Raw genomic sequence first — 15,701 nt, forward strand, 5'->3', positions numbered from 1 at the left:
ATCGGGCTACAGGGAGAGCCCGGTGTGGAGTGCTGTACCCACATACACACAAGGCCTGTCACTGCAGTTACAGGAGCTAAAGAGCCAAGGGGGCTGATTTAAGTGCCTTATATGAGTTGTTTTAAGTACAAAATGATTCTCCCCAGCAAAACTAGTAGCCAAAGACATAACAGAGAGAAGACAGAGCGTCTAAGAGAGGGAAAACTGGGTCCTGTCAGGACCATCCTCAAGAAATGGTCTCTTTCAGCTATTTCCGGTAATAAACACGCAAGAGAGGACTGCAAAACGTCTCCTGAACAAATCTTCCAGCAAAGCTTCAAGTAAAGGACAAGAAAGTATGCCTCAAAGGTCACAAAGTCAGTGGGTCATCTACTAAAAATACCGAGGAAGAGGCAGAGGAAAAGCAGTGAGCCAGGCTGGAAGAACAGCAACTCCTCAGCTCTGGTGATCTGCCCCAGGCGCGGTTATGTTTAATGCAGATCTCCTTCTGTGGGCACAGGCTTACCCGCACCAATCAAAAAGGCTGAAGGTTAAAAGGGACAGAACTCTGCAACACTCGACGAAATTCATAAGAAGCAAATCATTAGAGAATCACGTACCAAATGTCCCTGACAGCAAACATTTGTTTTATGACAAGCCGGCGATATCCACGGGTGGGTACCAAGTCTCCCCTATCTCCTGGGTGCCAATTACTGCTGTTTTCCTTTCCAGGGCATAATGCCACCCAGTAATTAAATCACAGGAATGAGGATCCTGGTTCTTCCACTAACCTGTTGACTTACATCCAGTAAATAGCAATATTGCTGAGATCTCTCCACAGATCTGCCTTATTTAAAGGTGACTAGGACACAGATAAAAATGGTTGGGACATTAAAAATGTGTGCTGGCGTGTTCCTGTTTGACCCAACAAAAACAACAGTGGTTTCCAGATCCAGAGTAATGTACAGCACCCCGCTGTCATCTAGGACAGATCTGACTTAACAGGGGACCCCCTCCCCTTGGGACAACAGTGCTCACTACCATATAAGTTTATTGAGGTGAATCATTCACCTGTATGGTCTCTTCCAAGTCTAACATGTAATGATTCTATGACTTTGCCTTTAAGAATCGAAACTTGCTGCTAGTGTCTCCTGTCGTTAAGCTGAAGGTATTTTCTACTGCTGCCAATATTTCCAATAGCACCATAATCACCTGGAAAAATTGTCACCTTTAGAGAATACCTACACCGTTTATTAGATGTCTAGTCTACCCAGGCACGGTACAGCATTTTCCAACAGGAGTGACACAAATGAAAGGAAGCCCTAGGACACAATTTGAAAATTTCTGCTGGTTCGTATGCTGGCCATACGAACCAAACACACTGTCTGTCTTCCTTTACGTCACAAGCTGAGAAATCAGTACCTCGAAGCTGTACGAATGATCTGAACATGACATGAGTCAAAACTTAGAAAAAGGAGCTGCTTTCCTACGTGCCTTAATCCCTAAATAGGCACTAACTTAACACATCACCCGAACAGCTTTAAATTCCACGTTAAGAGGAGTCGAAAACAGCCCCGGCCCTGGCCCGGCTTCCTGCGGACAGCCGGGACGGGCACCCTCGCCCAGGGCGGAAATCCATCTCCACACACTCACGGAATCTGGACAAACCTGTCTCGAGGTGATGCAAGGCAGGGGCTGTGTCCCAGCCTCCAAGGTAGCTGAGGCCGGCCCCGGGCCCGCGAGCCCCTCCGGTGGGGAGCTGAGGGCCTCCAGGGCTCGGGGAAGCCCCCCCACCCCCGCCCTCAACCAGGGCGCAGGACCGAGGCGGGGAGGGCGGGACGCGGACGGGGCGAGCCGGTGGGGCCTGCCTCCCTGCCTCAGGCCGCCCGGCCGGGCACCCGGACAGCCCCGAGGCCCGCGGCAGCCGGCGCAGCAGGTGCCTGCAAACGCGGACAGGTGCCCGGCCCCGCCCCCGTGTCCCAGCGCGGCCGCCGTCGCTACGAAGTCCAGAGAACCGGGTAGGACAGACAAATACCCGGCCGAGGACGCTAGCGGCCCAGGTTGAAGGACTCCACGGCCCTCACAGCCCTCACAGCCGGCTCAGCAGTGCACCTCACCTCGCCGTTTTCAACGTAGTGCTCCCAGCTGCTGGGTGCCGTCGCGGCCCCACAGCATCTCTGGCCGCAGCACCAGCCCGGCCCCTGCCTACTCCCCGCCCCGCCCTGCTCTCGGTGTCAGGCCCCGCCCCCTGCTCCACGCCCCTGAGCCCGGACGCTTCCGCCCAGCTTCCCGGTGCCAACTGGTTCCCATACCTGTCCGTCAAGGACGTTCTTCCGGGGGCGTTAGGATGACAGCACTCCGTCCTACCAGTCAAATCTGCTCCTCTCGGGTGGGGCAGCGCCTGACCCTCCCCTTACGTAACAGCGCCGGGAGTGAACTGTCCTTCACGGAAGTGTCGGCCCCTTGGGAGGGAGGGGGGAGGAAACAAATAAGCGCCTGAACGTAATTGGCCACGGCACGCGCCAGTCATAATAAAGACCTGCCCACAGGTTAGTGCGTGGCCATTGCCTCCTTTTAGGGAGGCTGTTGTGATTGCTGCCTTTCGAAGCTGGGACCAGGGCAGGGCCGGGGTGGGGCCGGCGTCCCTGAAAGTACGACCTGCGGACGGGCGGGGCCCGCGGCGTGAGCGTGCCGCTTTCAGGGAGCCGCGAGCCCCTCGTCGTGCCCTCTTGGTCCGCGGGGAGTGGCTATCAGGTCGGGGGAATCTGCGGGAACGTTTTATGTAACGTTGACAGACGCCCGTGTTCTTTCAGAGTAGGAGGAGCCCATGGTGGGAACTAAACTCCCCAGTCATCGCTTGGCAGTAGCTTCTGCCAGAAGAGCTTTTAAAAAATGTGCCAATCAGACTGAGCCCGTAGAATCCGCGTGGGGGGGGGGGGAGGTGAGCAGCAGGAAAGTACATTTGTCACAACCACCTCTGGTGATCTGGCTCAAAGTGAAGTTTGAGGACCTCTTTCTGGCCCCTTGACTCGATTTCTTTTTACCTCCCAAAGCCTCCCTTCGATCCAGAGCACCTTTAGCACATCCGACCCTTTACTGCTCAGAAGTTTTCCACGGAAGCCCTTTCGGGCTGAATAAAGCTGAACTCGGCCGGACTTAGAGGGCACACCCCATGCTGCCCTCCTTCCCATATTGCCATCTCATTTCCCACGTCTGTCTCCAGCCGTATTCCGTGATGGCTGCCCTTGGCTTTCGCACCGCCAAGCCTTTTCTTACGATGGTGCCTTCTCCTGGGTTGCCGTTCCAATCTCCACCTGACTCAGTTATCTTACACTCAGAAGAGGAGAAATATTGTCTGACTAGGCTGTACCATTTTTGGTTGCCTTTGAAATTCTGGTCATTTTAGACCTTCTTGAGTGGCAGGCAGCCAGACTCTTGTTAATCCCCTGGGCTGGTTTATCCAACTTCCTCCCCTAGTTGAAAACACTCTTCAGCCACTTCCTTTGGTGCAGGCCGAATACCCTTAGGAATGCTGTCATGTCCTTAATATTAGTCTCACTCAATATAAAGAGGAAGGCAAGCCGGAAATCCTTTGGCCACAGGTGGTCTCCCTTGGCACCTCTCTGGCCCAATCCCTCCCAACCTTGTTTGCAGGTTCATCATCCTCTCCCAAACTTCTTTTCCTGGAGTCACCCTCCTTGGCAAGCTCCTTCCTTCCCCCAGGCTTCACCCAGGACTCCCATGTGTTACTCCAGCTCAGACCGCTTCACTGAGCTTCAGTTGCTTATGTACAAGTGTCAGCTTCGCACTGGATGCCTCAGACACGCCATCAGTTAGAATCCTTACGGTGGCATATGCCAGAAAAATCAGGTCAAACTGGCTTATATAGCAAGGGGATTCATCTCACAAGGTAGGGCAGGCTCCGGGGGTGGCACCCTGGGCTTCAGATATTGCTTCCCAACAGTCCCTGGAATTGTACTTTCAGGCTGGAAGCAAGATGGCTGCTGCCATCCCAGGCACACCCAAATGTTACAGTGTCCAGAAAAATAAAGAGGATCCTTTTCTTCCAATGGTCTTTTCCAAAGAGCAAGAATATCTTTCCCAGAAGCCCTTCAGAAGCAATGCCCGAGTTCCAATGACCAGAAATGAGTCACTGGGACTCTGTCCACACCGAAACCAATCAAGGGCAAGTGGAAGGAGTCTGCCATGATAGGCTAGGGCCAATCAAGATTTACCCTGTATCCCTCCCTAGAGGGAGGGTACTGACATAATCAGATTTGTATTTTGAAAAGGCCACCAGCGTAGGAGAGCATTTGGGAAACCATCGCAGTCACTGAGCCAGAGATGTCTGCATGAATGTAATGGTGGGATCGAGAAGTGAATGCATTGCAGAGATATTTAGAAGGTGGATTGGACAGGACTTGGCCATGGATAGGACCTGGGGAGTAGGAGTACAAAGACAAAAGGGTGTTATGGATGCCACCTAGACTTTTGGCCCGAGCTACTGGATAGATGGTGAGAACATTCACTAAGATGAGAAACAATAAATCATGCTGTTTATGGGAGGGTGGGAAATGGGAGGTTTCTGTTTCAGATCATATTTGGGGTGTTCCTAGGAGTACTGTCACTTGTGTAGTTGATATCCGTGTCCTCCTTCTGCATTGCTGACAGGGCTTCAATTTTCGTTGAGGAGTCCAACCCTTCAGTGGTTTCCCACAGCTCTTAGGACAAAGACCAATGGTGTGGCGGGAAAACACCTACCTGTCCAGCCGCATTTGCCCCAGACTGCAGTCACTTGCATTCCTCTGAGGTATGAGGCACTCCCACTTCATTTCACTGCAAGGTGGGGCCTTTGAACGGGTTGTTCTCGTTGCCTGGAACATTCTTATTTCTACCCTACACAGATCTCAGCTGAAACACCACTTCCTCGGGGTGATGTTCCATTGCTTTGGGAGAGGACTTATTAGTGTCTTTGTCCCACACTATATGTAAGTGCCATGAGGCAGGGACCGTGTGTTTCTCTCTTCATGGTCTCCCCGACAGCCAGTCCAATGCCTGGATGTAGTAGGTATGCACCATGTATTTGACAAATGAAGGACGGAAGCAGCTAAAATAAATTAAAAACACCTACCAACCTGTACGCCCCTAGCTCTGCAGTTAGAAAGCAGTTCATTATGAAAACAAAATGATGGAAGGGAAATGAGGCAGCCTCAAGGCACTTTAAGATGAAAATAGATGCTCTTCAACGTGATGTTGGGAAAACTGGACAGCAGTATGCAGAAGAATGAAAATGCTCTGCTTTCTTTCACCGTACACAAAAATAAACTCAAAATGGATTAAAGACCTAAATGTGAGACCTGAAACCATCAAAATCCCTAGAAGAGAACACAGGCAGTAATTTCTCTGACATCGGCCACAGAAACATTTTTCTAGGTATGTCTCCCGAGGCAAGGGAAACAAAAGCAAAAATAAACTATTGGGACTACACCAAAATAAAAAGCTTCTGCACAGCGAAGGAAACAATCAACAAAACTAAAAGACAGCCTACTGAATGGGAAGAGATATTTGCAAGTGGCATATCCGATGAAGGGTTAGAATCCAAAATATATAAAGAACTTATAAAACTCAACACCCAAAAACCCAAATAATCCAATTAAAAAAGAAAAGAGTAGAAAGCATGAACGTTTTTCCAGAGTAGACATCCATATGGCCAACAAGACACATGAAAAGATGCTCAACATCCCTTATCAACAGGAAAATGCAAATCAAAACTACATTGAGGTATCACCTCACACCTGTCAGAATGGCTAAAATCAAAACCATACACAAGTATTGGTAAGGATGTGGAGAAAGGGGAGCCCTCACACTGTTGGTGGGAACGCAAACTGGAGCACAGTATGCAGGTTCTTCTAAAAGTTACCAATAGAACTGCCCTATGATCCAGTAGTTTCACTACTGGGTGTTTCTCCCCAAACTACAAAAACACTAATTCAAAGGGATACAGGCACCCCTATGTTTATGGCAGCATTATTGACAATACGCAAACTATGGAAGGAGTGCAAGTGTCCATCCATAGATGAATGGATAAAGAGGTGGTATAGATACACAATGGAATATTATTCAGCCATAAAAAGGAATGAGATCTTGCCATTTGCGACAACAGGGATGGAGCGAGAGAGTATAATGCTAAGCGAAATAAGCCAGAGAAAGACAAGTACCATATGATTTCATTCATACGTGGAATTTAAGAAACAAATGAGCAAAGGCAAATAGAGAGACAAACCAAGAAACAGACTGTTAACTATAGAGAGAGCAAACTGTTCCCAGAAGGGAGGTGGAGGGATGGAAAAATAAAATAAAAATCGTGATAACCACATTAGCACTCAGAATAATACTTAATGTTCTTGTCTGTGTTATAAGGCTTTGGTCTAGTGCATTTTTGATTTATGTGTAAATCAAGGAAACATAAGGAGACATGAAAAGAAAAATAAAATATATAGGGGCCCCTGGCTGGCTCAGTCGGTTAAACATCCGACTTAGCTCAGGTCAAGATCTCACAGTTCATGAGTTCAAGCCCCACGTCGGGCTTTGTGCTGACAGGTCAGAAGCTGGAACCTGCTTCAGATTCTGTGTCCCCCTCTCTCTTTGCCCCTCCTCCGGTAGTGCTCTGTCTCTGTCTCTCTCTCTCTCTCAAAAATAAATAAACATTAAAAAAATGTTTTTAAAAATAACATCTGTAAAGTACTGAGGAAAAAACCCAACTGATTCTTAAACCTCACCTATGGGACATTTTCAATTACTTCATTATTCTAAATTTTTAGAGCATATCTGATATTTGTATCAAAACATGAATTATTCTTGCATTAGGACTTAATAGATATGTGATCTCTACAAGTACTTGGGGTTCCTGCTCATATTCCAATCAGCAAAATAGCCACTGAATCTATTCTTCTCTTGGTCCTTGGGAAATTAATTGTACAAAGCCTTTAGGCCACTGATGGACTACTAAAGGAGGGCCTTAACAGAAGGAAGGGGTAAAATAACGAAGCCTGGTTGAAATATGTAGGTGTTTCATACAGGTGCACGCACGAGCCAGTTTTTAGCTCAACCCCTTTGCCCCTAAGTCCTTTCCTGAAAGGTGGATTCCTATTTAGGGTACTACATGTATCGCTGATTGTGTATGTTATTCAAGACATAGGAGATGATTATTTAACTATACATTTTATTTTTTGTTTTTATTTTTTTAATGTTTATTTTTGAGAGAGTGCAAGCAGTGGGGGTGGGGGGAGCAGAGAGAAGTGGACAGAGGATCTGAAACAGGCTCTGTGCTGACAGCAGAGCCTGATGTGGGGCTCGAACTCATGAACTGTGAGATCATGACTGGAGCCGAAGTCAGACGCTCAACTGACTGAGCCACCCAGGCACCCCCATAGCTACACGTTTTAAATAGGCCTGCAAAAACATGTAATCAACACATCATAAGTATTATTTTATGAATAGTAACGTTTAGTATGAAACATTTTTTATTTTAGTTATTATTTATTTATTTAGAGAGCGCACAAGTGGGGGAGAGGGGCAGAGGCAGAAAGAATCTTAAGCAGGCTCCACACTCAGGGCAGAGCCTGATGCAGGGCTCAATCCCATGACGCTGGGATCATGACCTGAGGGAAAATCAAGAGTCCCACACTCAACCACCTGAGCCACCCAGGTGCTCCAGACATTTTTTTTTTTAAGTTTTGTTTATTTAAGTAATCTCCATACCCAACATAGGGCTCGAACTCACAACCCTGAGATCAAGAGTTGCACACTCTTCTGACTGAGCCCGCCAGGTGCCCCCAGAGTAGGCATTTTTTTTTAAGTAAATGGATTCAAGGGAGGATATTAATAATACTATAATTCATAATGATCCTTAGATATGGCAGAAATCATGAATTTTTGGCAATTATTGAAGTTTGACAAACGCTGCTATGGAGGGATGTTTTTGTCTCCCTGGCTTTTGTCCTAGGTCTTCACTGATCATCACAATTGTTGCTATAACATCACAAATGTGCTTCTGGTTTTTGCTTACACTGTATCTTTTTCCCTGCCCTGGTCCCCATAACTCCTTCCCCCATAAGTTACTGAGTGGCTGGATGGATAGGTGGACAGATGGCTGGATGGCCGGTAGGTAGATGTAGGATGAATTTTACAAACAGACTACAACATATTAAAATGAAAATCAGAGCAGCCAATGGATCACTCTGAATATTGACGCTTCAAGGAAAAGCCAGCTACATACAACACCGCAGCTCACGGAAGGCTGGAAAAGAATAGATTTCCTCTTATAATCAAACAGCGTTTTGAACATGGCATCACACTGCAAATAACCACCCACTCTCTTCTCTTGCTGCCAAGCTTACCGCCAGCCACAAGAGCAATCTTCTCTTTGATTGGCGTTATCTTTGCAAAACCACCTTACTCTCTGGTTTCAAAGTATTTAGAAAGATGATAAAGGCTTAAGCTTAGTTTAGCTAGAGTGGCAGATTCAGACAAAAAAGAGAGAGAGAGGAGAGAGAAAGTAGTATTCCTCCACTGGTAAATAATTCAGGGTCGACTGTGGGCAAGGTACTGTTCCAGAAAAGACACCCTCCTTTCCTACATTAGGTAAATAGGGATTCATGAAGGACACCTTATGAATCTTGGTGATTATGAGAGTTTGCCACTCAAAGAAAGGACACTGTCACCATCTCCACCTTTTTTATTACTAAAAGTCTATGACCATCGTTCTGTTCATCACCTAGATTCAACAGTGGTTAATGGCTTGCTGTATTTCTTTTTCCTTTTTTTCCCCTCTCAAATCACTTAAAAATAAGTGGCAGTCATCATGACGGCCACTCCTAGATACTTCAGCACGTATGTCCTAAGGACAGGGCATTTCCCTGCAGAACTATAGTGGCGGAATCACACTAGAGAAAATTCTCTCAATCCCTTGCCTCAGTCCATGCCCACACCTATTTAAATCACCCTGATTGCCAGACATCATTAAAAAAAGCTTTTACGTAAAGTTTTTTATTTTCCTAAGCCAGGATTCGAACAAGATTCACTCATCACATCTGGTTGGTAGGTCTCTTTACTCATTTATTCTAGAAGTCCTTCCACATCCCCCCTCCCCTGCCGTGACATGGACAATCTGAACACAGACTAGGATGTTTTACATTCTGGATCTCTTGTGATGTTGTTTAGCTTGGTCCTCTCTCTCTGTATTTCTTGTAAACAGTAGGTCTGAAGACTTGATTAGATTCACCATTTCTGGCATGGTGTTTCATGCCAGAGAAGCTCACAGGACTCCACAAACTACCGATTTGGTAGAATTGCAACCTAGTGATTACATATGAAGGACTAAAAACAGAAAGATGTTCTGTGCTAACACAAGTGGCTCAAATATCTGATGCTGAACTACCAACAGTAGCCAAAGTATGGAAAGAACCCAAATGTCCATCGATGGATGAATGGATGAAGAAGATGTAGTGTATATATATACAATGGAGTATTACTCGGCAATCAAAAAGAATGAAATCTTGCCAATTGCAACTATGTGGATGGAACTGGAGAGTATTATGCTAAGTGAAATTAGTCAGAGAAAGACATATCATATGACTTCACTCATATCAGGACTTCAAGACACAGAACAGATGAACACAAAGGAAGGGAAGCAAAAATAATATAAAAACAAGGAGGGGGACAAAACCTACGAGATTCTTAAATATGGAGAACAAACTGAGGCTTACTGGAGGGGTTGTGGGAGGGGGACGGGCTAAATGGGTGAGGGGCATTAAGGAATCTACTCCTGAAACCATTGTTGCACTATATGCTAACTTGGGTGTAAATTTAAAAAAGAAATAAAATAAAAATAAAAAATAAATATCTGATGCTGAAAATACTAGTAAATTTTGAAGTTTTCAGTTGGGTATTTTGGCCATCCCTACACTTCCCGCTCTTAAGGCTGACTTAACGTTGATGACTTTGTTCTCACCAATACCGATGGGTCCGTAAATCAGACTTGCTCTTATGGCCTCTTGCTGGGTACCTAATGCTAGTGAAGCTGAATCCATTTGAAAAAGAAACTGAGCGTGGTTCAGAAGACGCTAGGTGGCAAGCTGTCTGTGCTAGCAAATGGTAGTGAGGGCAAGCAGGACCCATGTTTATGGATTTCCCCCTTCAACATTTACCATCCTTCCTGTAGCCAAACTCAGGTCTCAGGTCCCTGCTAACTGGCACACTGTAAGCTTTCAAAATATTCACTTTTCTTGCTCTCTCTGATGTGACAAGGTACCAAATATTCTCTCACGGTGGAGAAGAGAAAATAAAGGCTGCTTGAAGGAATATTAAACCCAGGGACACCAGAGCTTTCTCCGGGAATGGGAATCCACACAAATGTGACAGCAGAGGCTGTTACTGAATATCCCAATGGGTTCATATCAATGGATTTTTATTTTCCCCAGTAACAGGCAGCAGTTTCTCCTGATACCATACATGGCCCTTCCCTTTCAACTGACACTAAAAAGCAAGCCATCCCTGTTCTAACTTGGCTCTCAGCCTGGCAAGGCGCTGGGTGAGTTTAAATAACCGAGGGGAAGGACCTGCACTCCTCCTAGAGGATGGTCGAGTGCCCTCTGGTGGGCAGTGGGAAGAATGCATGCAGCAGTGCGGAATTAATTTACCTGTCTCAGAGTATATTGAACCTTCTAACCAAACACATTTCTTAAAAACAAAAACCTGCCTCTACATTTGCATTCCTGAAAAACATTCATGCCTAAAAGAGTTATATTTCCCATAGACAAAGTCCTTATTAGTCTCCAGCAGGGTAGTATCCCTGTCAGGGGTTCAAGTACACAGAAAAGAAGGGTGGAGTCAAAAGGAACATTCTTACCGACGCCTTCATCCAAGATACCTTAAACGTCCTGTAAGTATTATCTCAGAAACCATTCCTCAGGGCTGCCCCGCCTATGAAAGCTCATGCCTTTAGTCCCCAGAGTTTCTCCTTGGACCCCCTCCTCACAATTGGCTTTACCTCTCTGCACCCATGCTCCCACCCCCACCCCGCCCTAAAATGGAAACGGCTAGCCACAATTTAACACTTCCGCACATACTTGGGGCTCATAGTCTGAAAGAAGATGAAGGGCTGACGGTAATTTCCAGCACTGAACCAGAGCACAGGGAGAAGTCTGTCCTCCATGGGGAGATGGTCTGGGGCGTGAGGGGACAGGGATGGGACTAGGAGGAGTTGAGGGCTGGGACTGAGAAGGCAATCACTGTCACCGCCTCCCCAAGGCTGCACACTCACGCCATGCCGCTGCCCAGTGGGAGGCCAGCCCCGAAAGTGCCCACTAAGAACCAGGTTAGTAAAGTGCAGTATGGGGTCCCTGACCACGTATTCAGGTTGGCGTCCCCAGGCAGCACTCTTGGTGATCCAAGTTACTCGAGAGTCTGGCCGTTACCCGAGGGTCACGAGATCGATCCAGCCTTGCAGGACACTTACTTTAATCACGGATCAAGTCGAAGCTGCAGGGGTTGCACCAGGCTGGTGGTGTCAGCAGGCTCCTTCCAGACGGCAGATTAGCCCTGGTGACGAGCCCTGGGGTTAGCTGGGAGATCCTCGCCACCAAGAAGGTTCGGGAGAAGATCTGCAGCCCCCAGCCACCATCCGTCCGGATCCTCACAACCAGCATCCCCGTGCACTGGGATCTTTCTACCTTAAATCACACAGCAGGGGGACGGGGCCCTATCTACCACCACCTGGGGGGTCCTCCTCTTCCTCTTCCCTTCCGGACGGCCACAGGCGCTAAACATGGCCACTCGGGCCCAGTGCAGCTCTTCAGAAACTTGACTGTTCGAGAGTGTGTCACTATTGCTTTGAGCTAAGACGGCATGTAAATATCGGCTGGCTGACCGAGACCTTCAGGCCTCAAATGGCTTCCCTTGTCACAGCTGTGGACGGGCATCTTTATTTCTCTCCCTCCCACATTGAGTGTCCACTATGCAGCCCTCATTCCTAGAGGTGGGGCACAAGCCATCACTTAGCATCAATCAACGGATGCCAAGAAAACAGGAAATGATAAAATGAAGTGTCCAAGCTCCTGATGGTCACCACCTCTCCATGGGTAAAAATGGGCCCCAACATCTCTCTCCCTGGACTCTGGGACCCCCCACCCCTTTGCCAACAACATGTTAACAGAATTCTCTAAGCCTCTGGCCCAGCAAATGGCCCGGTTAGGTTGCTTCTAAACCAATACGGGCCAAAGAACAAATGACCAAAAATGGCCCCAGGCTGCCAGTTTGCAACCCCTGAAAATAGCAGCTAAATATTGCCCATTTGAGCTAGATGCATATGTTCCTAGAAGAATTCTAGACACCTGATCATCATCAATCTCTATATATTTGGGTGGTGGCACCAAGGAAACAGAGGCCTAGAAAATATGTCCTTTTTACGTGATGGACAAAGAGTAGATAGAGCATTTGACTTCAAAAAGCAGGCAACCTAGTCAAAGAGAGGTGACAAATCCAAGAGAAAGTGGTCAACGCAGCCTCCTTGGATGGGCCCCAGCTAGGTTCTATCAAAGGTACAAGAGGTACCAGAGGCAGGTGGCCACAGTGGCCACTTTAATAATGTGAGGGGACACCTGGGTGGCTCAATCGGCTGAGCATCTGACTTCGGCTCAGGTCATGATCTCTAGTTTGTGGGTTCAAGCCCCGCGTCAGGCTCTGTGCTGACAGCTCAGAGTCTGGAACCTGCTTCGGATCCTACGTCTCCTTCTCTCTCTCTCTACCCATCCCCCGCTCACGCTCTCTCTCAATAATGAATAAATGTTAAAATAATAATAATAATAATAATAATCTGACACATGAATCTCACACTGGTGAGCAACCCGGGACAGGACAGGAAAGAGATTATGATTATGAAACACAGCCTCCCACAGTCCTCTTGCTTTGGCTGAGTGGCCCCTCAAGGAATCCATGACCTCTCTATTCAGGAAAAGGACACATTTTACTGCCACGTAGTACTCTGCAAACCCGTGGGCAGAGTGCCATCACCAGCATTTACAGCACAAGTTATACAAATGAGAGAGGGGCACCTGGATGGCTCAGTCGGTTAAGCGTCTGACTCGGGCTCATGTCATGATCTCGTGGTCTGTGAGTTCGAGCCCCGCGTCGGGCTCTGTGCTGACAGCTCGGAGCCTGGAGCCTGCTTCGGATTCTGTGTCTCCCTCTCTCTCTGTCCCTCCCCTGCTCATATTCCATCTCTCAAAAATGAACATTAAAAAACTTTTTTAAATAAATGAGCCCAAGCTACATGGAGAGAGACGGCAGGGGGATGTGGTCCAGGAACCCATCTCAGCCCCCTTCCTGACATGATTGCCACTACTAGCCGAGACCTGGGTCCCACCTTTTTTTTAAATTATTTTTTTTAAATGTTTAGTTTTGAGACAGAGAACACTAGTGGGGGAGGGACAGAGAGAGAGAGGGAGCCAGCATCTGAAGCGGGCTCTGTGCTGACAGCAGAGAGCCCAATGCGGGGCTGGAACTCACGAACCATGAGATGATGACCTGAGCTGAAGCTGGATGCTTAACCCACTGAGCCACCTAGGTGCCCTGTGGGTCCCACCTCTTGTAGGAGAAGCCTCGGCTTCCCAAACTGTGAAATGAGGAGATTGGTTTTGATTTCCTCGTCCCTTCCAGCCTTCAACCCTTTGATTCTAAAGATCTCAAGTCGGAAAGGACTTGAGGGAGAAAATAGTGCAAGCCTCCAATGTTGCAGCGGGAACAGAAGCCCGGGAAGGGGGGGGGGCGGTTTACAGTCTTATGGCTCATTAGCTGCATGTGTGGTGGTGTGGGAGGTGTGTGGGGGTCTGAGTGTGTGTGCACACACGTGTGTGGTGTGCGTGCATGTGTGTGCCCGTATGAAGGGTCAGAGAGCGGGGGGGGGGGAGGTGGTGAGCAAGGCAGAGAGAGAGTGCCTCTCTCCTTTCACAGATCACCCCAGAGATTTTCCTGACTTTACAGGTGGAACTGAAGATAAATGGATTAGCCAGGTGAATAAACCTGTATTAAAAAACCTTCTGAAAGAAATCAATTTGTGAGAGAAGATTTGGGAAAATAAAATATGATCAACTGTGTCAGATAGCTTGAATAAATCGATGCCTGCAAGTCTGGTAAACAATTTCTGATCTACGGCTCCCACGGTATCCTCACTGGTGGTAGTTTCCTCAGTAATTGGACCGTGGGATGAGGCCAGGCCAGAATGAAAGGCATTAAAAATGATGTTTCTTCAAGTGAAAATTAATTTACTTGCTGACCAACAAAGACCAAGGTAATTTCAGAATTTTAAGGATGGCAAGACATCATAACATTGTTTACACTTTTCACCCCCCCTCCTTAAATCAGGCACGGAACCTGATTGGAAACGAAGAAGAAACCAGCCTCTTGGGCCCCACGCGAGATATTCTGAGCACAGAGGTCATCGGCGGACTCAGAGGGCACAGTTGCCTGGCAGCTTTGGGGGCAAGGGGAAGGAGGGACAGGCGGGACCCCGCACCGTGCTCGGGAGAGCCGTGTCCATGCCTGCGGCAGGAGGGAAATCAGAACAACATGGGAAGCCAGAGGGGGTTTGCTTTTCTGCCCTGGACCTTCTCCACACAAGCGCAGAAGTTAACGCAGGACCTTTTGGTACCGGCATGAGTCAGTGTCAGAGAAAGCTAAGTCCGTCGTTGACACAAAAGCAAGACGTAAGGCAGAAAAGGAAGGCGAGATGTGAGGAGGAAACGTGCAGGTGGCCCCGCAGGGAAGGTGGGGTGGGCGTGTGTGTCTCGTGGGGCTCCGAGAGGCCCCCGCGGCGGCCAGCATGATCTTCTTAGCGTGCCATCAAGGTGGATCGCGCTCCAGCCTGAACCGCTGGGACACGCCAATTAGCGGCTTGTTAAGCTCTGCTTCCTAAGATGCTGTCTAAGGGTGGAGAGCGGAATGCTTGCCATAGAACAAGTCCTGAGGAGCACGGGGCTCGTCTTCACCCACTGGATCTTCTGTCTGTGGTCATCTCTTTCCAATTCCACGTCCAGTGACCTCACTGTAGCAGTGTTTTTGAAATAGGTGCCGGTGGGAGTATTCGCGGCATCGAAACGTGAGCCGATCCGTAGTGTTTGGCCAGTGTGGTTGAACACTTACCAGCTCACCGTTGCCCTCCCGGGGCTCAGACTGCAGTCATCGAAGACGGTCTCCTCCCGCACTGTGGCTGCCGCCGTCCAGATTTCTCCCCATCGCCCACTCTGCCCCACCTCGGGCGCCTCACCGTGCTCCTCGGATGTTCCCTTGGACAGCCTATTCCTCCTGCCGGGAATGCTTCTTTTCCAGATCTTTGTGTGACCATCACCCCCTCTGTTAGGCCTCGGCTGAAAGGTCACCTCCTCGGAGGGCTTCTCTGACCTCATCCTCTTCAGTCACTGTCACATTGGCCTATTTTATTTTCTTCGCAGGACCCACTATGCCCTGAAATCCTCACTTTGTTTCCCTGGTCTGGCCTCCTGCTAGACATAAGCTTCCTAAACGTGGCCATCTGAACTCACACACTCCTCAGTGTCCAACCCAATGCTCGGCAGTCAATAGCTGTTGAATTGAATGAATGTGCGGGTGGGTGATTGAGCCGATGAGCGGGTGAGTGGGCGGATGAGCGGGTGAGTGGGCGGATGAGC

This window comes from Panthera uncia, assembly GCF_023721935.1.
Source record: "Panthera uncia isolate 11264 chromosome E2 unlocalized genomic scaffold, Puncia_PCG_1.0 HiC_scaffold_19, whole genome shotgun sequence".
NCBI lineage: Eukaryota > Metazoa > Chordata > Mammalia > Carnivora > Felidae > Panthera > Panthera uncia.